Source organism: Lupinus angustifolius, chromosome LG06, assembly GCF_001865875.1.
Source record: "Lupinus angustifolius cultivar Tanjil chromosome LG06, LupAngTanjil_v1.0, whole genome shotgun sequence".
Taxonomy (NCBI): domain Eukaryota; kingdom Viridiplantae; phylum Streptophyta; class Magnoliopsida; order Fabales; family Fabaceae; genus Lupinus; species Lupinus angustifolius.
This window is the reverse complement of record NC_032014.1, coordinates 29,365,272-29,371,969: the sequence shown is the minus strand read 5'-3', so window position 1 is coordinate 29,371,969 and position 6,698 is coordinate 29,365,272.

Genomic DNA, 6,698 nt, shown 5'->3' with positions numbered 1-6,698 from the left:
ATACTTATGAAGACAAAGAAGATTAAAGCTCAAGAAAAATTAGATTAAGTCTCTATAGGTACTTCTATCCTAAAAACTCCTTGTTATGCAAAGTAGTAATTCTCAAACCATTTTAAAAGTAGTAATGCTCAAACCATTTTTAAAGAATAATGAAACACTTTAAAATACTTAAAACATTTTTTGAAATAATGTGTAACGGGTTACTTCATTCAAGTAACAAGTTACATGTGAGAGAAAAAGAGTTATCTAACTTTAAATTATTTAGAGTAATCCATTACTGCCTTTGAGTAACAGATTACCAGTTTTACAAAAGTTGAGTAACCAATTACCCAAATGGTGTAATCGATTACTCTAATTCGTTTTTAATTAATTAGTGGACAATATGTTTGGGTAATCGATTACCCATGTAAGTAATCGATTACTGAAGACTGTTACATGAGATTTCAGATTTCAAAACGAAATGTTTTCACTCCAAATGAAATCTCTTCACTTCAAACAACTCCTACACTTTCAGAAAGGCACCATGGGTGTTTGGAAAGTCTATATAAAGACTCTAACTCTCACAACATAAACACACAACTTTTATATAACTCTCATACTACTCTGAAAAATTCTCTCACTATTTTTCTGCACTTTCGCACTAAGTTCTTAAACTTTCAAAATGAGAATTTTTCTGAGTTACTTAAAGTATTTGATTCAAAGTTTTACAAATCTATTGAGCATTATTACTAAGTATAAAAGGAGAGTTGATTGGATTGCAAGTGGTATAATATTTCATACTTGTAAAGGTAATCCAAAGCCATTATTGAAATTCTTCATTCATTGCAATAAACTTTCTTTCACACGGTGTGAATAGAAAGGGGATAGAGTAACTTGGAAAAGTGTTTTCCAAGAGTATAAATATTAGTGAGTGGGTAAGGTACTTAGAGATCTCGGGGTGAGACTTTGTAATTACTACTCATAATATTTAGTGGAAGATCTCTTGTGTTGCAAGAGTACTGGACGTAGCCTTCGGTGAACAAGAAGGTGAACAAGTATAAAATACTTGTGTACTCTCCTTTCACTTTCCTCTTTAATTTATACTTGTTTATTTTCTGCAATATTATCCGCTGCACATTAACTCTTACATTTTGCAGAAAAAGTTACTATAATTTTAAGTCAACTAATTCACCCCCTTTTAGTTGTAATCCTGTTCTTACATTGTCCAAACTGATAATCAATGTCACCGAAAAAGATGAAGGAGTAGCATATATTTTGTTAACCGGTTCACTAGAGGCAATCTGAACTTTGTCATTATCATCATCACCACCACCACATAACTCAATGTCCTCCTCATCACAAATCTCTAACAATATTTCTAATAATGACCATCTACATATAAACATAGAGTAACAATAAATAACAAATCAAAAAGTAAATGGAATTAAAAATAAAACAATAAATTTTATTACCTTGTATAATGACACTTCTTATATTAGGAATAACTTTTCTTAGCTGATAACAAATTACTCTGCAATTTTTTTTCTTCCTGTGATTTGGGCTAGGATGGAGAGTGTACATATGTTGTTCGGATCTTGTGTACTGCATGCACAACACGGATCTCGTGTTATACATGCACAAGATTTATATAGAACTCGTGTCCTACGTGCACGAGGTCTGTGATGTGTGACAAGTGTAAGTATATCCTGTCAGCAATGCACGAGTTCCATGGGGAGTCACGTTGCTGGTCCACAAGTTCCCCAAAATCGTAGATGACATCCACGAGTCCTATTGATGGTCCAAGAGTTGCCCAAAATCGTGGATGACATCTACGAGTCCCATAAAAATTGCATTATTTCCATAAATAATTTAAAACCTACACTAGAATGGTAAATAAGTGGTCAAACTATACCACTTGGGTAAAATTTCCAAATTCTGTAAGGTAACTTGAAATCTAATTTGTCCTATATGACATTACTCATGTTGAACTTTTCAGTTTTCACCATCACTCTTGAATGAGACACGTTATATTCATGAAATAATATGTTTATCCTTTGATTTTTTTCGTTTAAATTTCATCATAAAAGGTAAAATATATATATATATATATATATATATATTCTGAAATCTATGCGTGGATTTTTTATTGTAATTGTGTATTTATTTGATAAATTTTTTTGTTGATAGTATATTTTTATTTAGAAAATATTATAATAGTCCTATCATATCATTTATCAATAAATTGTCATCCCTAATCACTACATACATGCAATAAAGCTAATGAATTAAAAATGAATATCCTCTTTGACCTTGACACAGTTGAAGGTAATGGAGGAGGATTTTTTAAGCATGGAAATGACTCAATCAGTTATATATAATATTAAAATATGAACTTTTGTAGGAAAGGAATGCTAACACATCACTATCAGTAATTTTGGCATTGTTTTCAACGAAAAATAGAGAGAGTACGTTTCGGCAAAACAATGAAGTTACCAAAAATTTATATGTTTAAACCCTAAATTCCATTAGGTGAAAGCCTCAGTCCTCACATGGTGATACACCTTTTCTCGAAAAGTTTAACACCATTCTCATAGGAGATTGTCCCAAGGAACAACTACATGTTGCACTTGTGTATACAACTCCCTGCAAATGACAAAAATGTTCATTGTACCATTATTGTATGTGTTACCCTAATTTTCATAACAAAATATATAGTATGAAAGATAAAACATATATTATTAACAAAATCTCTACAATAGTAAATAAGAATATCTTATTATCACCTTGTTGGTTGCTTTTTTAGCACGTTGTTGGTTGCTCCTATTTTTTCATAAACGTTTATTGGTTGCTCCTATTATTAATATTGATGAAAAAAAGAATCCATGCAAATGAGGATATGAAGATAAAATTTCATTACAATAAAGTTCAAAAATTTAAATACAACTTGTTTTTGCCTATTTTTGTGAATAAGAACTGATCAAATGAGGATACGAGGATATATCCAACAAGGTTAAATTAGGAGGAAACCAAGAGAGAATGAATATACCTTACGTGTATCGTTAAATTTATTTTAAATCAATCTTTAATAATAAATGTAGTTGATATAATTTAACTCAATTGTAAGTTGATCCCTCCTCTTATATAAAATGACTAACATAAATATATAACAAAATTATGCAGATCTAAGAAGCTCATATCTAACCTATTTAAATTAAATAGAATTTTTGAGAAGCATAAACCAAATCTATTTATTAAAAGGCTTTACCTAACCTACCGTATAGGCATATACTAGGTATTAGACCCGTATTAGGGGTAAGAGTGGAAATAGACTAGGCTAGGCAATAGACCCAGCCTCTAGATCATATACAAGCTTTGATGTCGCCTGTTAAAAAAATTCAAAGTCAAGGTTTAACATGTTTAAAAGTCTGGTTTGACATGTTAATATGTTTAAATGTCTATTATATTATATAGTCATAAAATAGGCTACGATATATGCATTTAAATGAACTTATATGTCTACTTTTAGTTAGACTCATCTAATTGTTATAATAAAAATTATATTTTTATATACATTTTACATTAGTATCACATATATATAATAATATTACATATATTAAAATAGTGTAATTTGGACATTATTATATAATATAACTAAATAGGCCGATATATTAGGCTTAATAGGTCTTTTAGGTGGTCTAAAGTTGACATGCTAAACTAAATAAACCTTTTAGAAAACCTAAAATGTTCATAAAAAAGTCTGGCCAAACTTAGATTATTATAAGTCAAATAATAAAACTCTGATAAGTGATCTGACATGTTTCCGTCCTTAATCAGAGGTCTCCCTTAAATGGAAGTAAAGATATAATTACATATACTTTATGTATGTAGTTTTGGAAAATAGAGTTGAACTGAAAAAAAAAATAAGGGGTGAAACATACTTTTAGATTTAGAAAGTGAAAGTCAAACTCATTGTTATGGAATTCATGCCACGTTCAATTCGTGCCTGCAATGCTGTATAAGGCGTTTGAAATGAGTGATTTACTTATTATTATCCCACGCCATTATTTGTGATTTTCTGCTCATTTCTCCAGCCAATTCAAATTTTGTGCATTGACTAATGGATAACCATCCTCTCTTAGGTCAGTTTTGAACTCGTCTTTAAGTTATAAGACATTATTTTCTTCTTAGGTATAGTGTTATTCTTTGTTTAACTTTGAGAGCTATATTCATACTTATACAAAGCTTTGCTTACCCTAGGAGAGAGTTATAATATAATTCAATGTCGCTCATTTTTTAGAATTAACGTGCGGTTTTAATTCAGAGTATTTATATCCTTTAAAATTTTAATACAAAACATATTAATTAATAAAAAATATAATAATAATGAGTATAACTTAATGTATTAAAAATCACATCTTAGGATCTACAACCACAAGATCTATTGGTCAAGCAACATAAGTGTCTATAGTCTTTCCTACCGTGAAAGTATCCTCATCGAGAGGAATTAACAGCAATACATCATCATCGACTGCAATATCAATCTCGACCTTCACATGATTGTGGGAGATAGATATATTATGCAACATAGCATTTGTTAAGTTGTGCAATTTACCAATACCCATTAATTGTTTAGATGAGATATCCACATATAAATTATAAGTATTGATTCCCTAAATGTTAGTTAAATTAAACATATAAGTTTATGATTATAATTAAACTAAAGGGCAACAAAATGAAAACTAGTCAATTAAATTACCTCAGGAATGTTGTGAGTATCTTGTGTGCAACTCTTATTGATGCTATGACCATTTCCATTTCACTGAACCGTTGCATGAGGGTATTCAACTAGTTCTGCATTTGAGACAAGTCAGCTTTGGTTGCACGCTTTTGAGGGGTAAATATCATCGCTTGCTAATCTCAAATTCTGCATTATGGATACGGCCAAAGTACTCAGACAGTCTTAGTGCATTATCAAGTATCTCATGAGTATCTAGGGTCTGTATCTCTCCTTCCTTTTCTTTTAGGGAAACTGACATATCAAGTAAAAATATAATGTTAATTAATCACATTGATAAATAAAGTATGCAAATCAAGTTTAAATGATAAGCACTTATACCACGGTTTGCTACTTCTTGAACTTTTTTATTGTTGATGATACCGTCCTTGTTATTATGAGCATTCACCTATAGAACATTGAGGTCTAATGACGATACATTCAAATGTGTATCGTTTTGTTCTAGCTGTCAGAACATAACCAATAATAATGTAATTAGATATAGATATAAAACATAACCAATAATGTATTTACAAATTAATCAAACCTACAATTTTTTTCACAATTCCTCTATATCCCGCTCGAGAAGCTCGATATAGATACAAAGGTTTAGACATCTTCTAGTGATATTCATCACTTACTTTTTGCAAAAATAAACAACATTAACAAGAACATTAACAATATGTACAATCATATATACAAAGTACATTGCATGAAAATACATAAACACAAACACATAAATAAAAACGTACTGTTATATCATTCTAACTGTGCTCATTCACAAGATTCAACAACTTATCATTCCAAGAGCTGAATGTTATCGACACATTCTATCTAACTGTATCACCAATGTAGCTTACCAAAGTCTTGTCACACTTCTATTTAATGGTTGGTTCTTTATGTTCCAATCAACCGATAACTTGATGTTTTTACTCCTAGCACGATGGAAGTCATTCCATGTGATGTACGTTTTTTACTTTATAAGGTAGCATCATCACGAGTGCGAGAATCCATTGTTGAATCTTTTGAGTAAATGAGGTTTTTTGTGTGTAGGAGGGTTTCTGCTTGAACAAGTTTGAGAGTGTAGAGGGAATTGAGATAGGTTTTAGTTTTAAACACTCGTAATATTTAACAGTGTTCATTGTAAAGCGATGTTGATACTTCACATTTAATGACACTCATTAAAGTGAGCATTATTGAATATGTTTGGTTTTGACATTCAACAACGATCACTACAACAATCGTCGTTGATTATTATTTTTTGAATAAATAAATTAGACATTTTATGCATATAACATATATTAATATTCATTCACTTTTTTCTTTAAAAAGTATGCAAATCTTGAAAAGTCACGATTTTCAACAACACTCACTACAAAGAGCATTGTTGAATTGATGCAAATCAACAGCGCTTGCTTCAAGGAGTGTTGTTTAATATTTTAGGCAAACATTCAACATAGCTCGTTGTAGAAAGCATTGTTGAATGTTTATCTACTTATTACATTTAACAACGTTTGCATCAAAGAGCGTTATTAATTTTCTTTCATCTTGTATTTAATAGTATTGTACTAACAAGCGCTATTGAACGATCGTTGTTAAATGTGAATTCTGACGTAGTGTTAGGAGAGGAATTACACAACTACAAGGAGGGACCACCTACAAGCTCTGCGATGAAGTGTAGGATTACTTACCAACTATGACATATGATATTTAACTGATTGAGGTTTGACATCACCCTTCCAAGCGCGAGAGGACACAATTCACAATGTACATGGGGTTATCTACCAACAAAACGAGTAGGAAATCATCTCTAGCATCATGTAGCTATCCATGATATGGTCAATTTGGTTAGCAAGGAATGACACTATATTTAACTCTACTAAGACCCCTTTTTACAAATTATGGAGACTACAAAGATGACATCATAGCTTCGGAATGCTTATTT